The sequence below is a fragment of the Phocoena sinus genome, chromosome 16 (genome assembly GCF_008692025.1).
Source record: "Phocoena sinus isolate mPhoSin1 chromosome 16, mPhoSin1.pri, whole genome shotgun sequence".
NCBI classification, from domain to species: domain Eukaryota; kingdom Metazoa; phylum Chordata; class Mammalia; order Artiodactyla; family Phocoenidae; genus Phocoena; species Phocoena sinus.
Genome location: NC_045778.1, coordinates 31,633,656 through 31,634,282, shown reverse-complemented (window position 1 = coordinate 31,634,282; position 627 = coordinate 31,633,656). Strand labels below are relative to the sequence as shown.

At 27.1% G+C, this 627-nt stretch overlaps 1 pseudogene; it reads left to right on the top strand.

Moving 5' to 3' along the window:
- Positions 1-265: 265 nt before the first annotated feature.
- On the top strand, positions 266-399 carry LOC116742074 (annotated as a pseudogene).
- Positions 400-627: the final 228 nt, after the last annotated feature.

Sequence of the window (627 nt, the reverse complement as noted above, 5' to 3'; positions counted from 1 at the left end):
ATATTTTTCTATATATGCATGCATGCAAATATCTTTAATAATTGTTTGCCTCATGTCAAAATAATTGTTATTTTATTTTAAAAATTTGTAGAAATAAAGCAGACCAGAGAAATAGAACTTCCAAGAATACCACTATACAGAATTAATTAGTGTTTATATGCTGGCATATAGCTTTCCAAATTATATGTATATATGTATACATGAATAGTAGAATGAATAAATATTTACTGTTGTAGTCTGTTATTTTCACTTAGGAATATATTGAATCACTTCTTGGCCTTTTGGCTAAGATCAAGTGTAGGAATATATTGAGAGTGGTTTTCCATATCAGTAAATATTTCCTGCTTATATTTACTATGACAGTGCTTTTATCATTATAAAAATAACAAAGGACTTATGAATGCAAGTAGTTTAAAGAATTTCTTGCATCCCATCTCCATCAATAAATCCCATCAACAATTATATATCCTCATATGTAACATATATCCTTTCTTTTTCACATAAATGCAAACTTAGGTTATGCACTGTTCTGCATTTCCCTTTGTTCACTTAATAATGTATTATTGAAACCTTTTATTTCAGTACACACATAGAATATGCCACTGAATGAATATATCATAATTAATT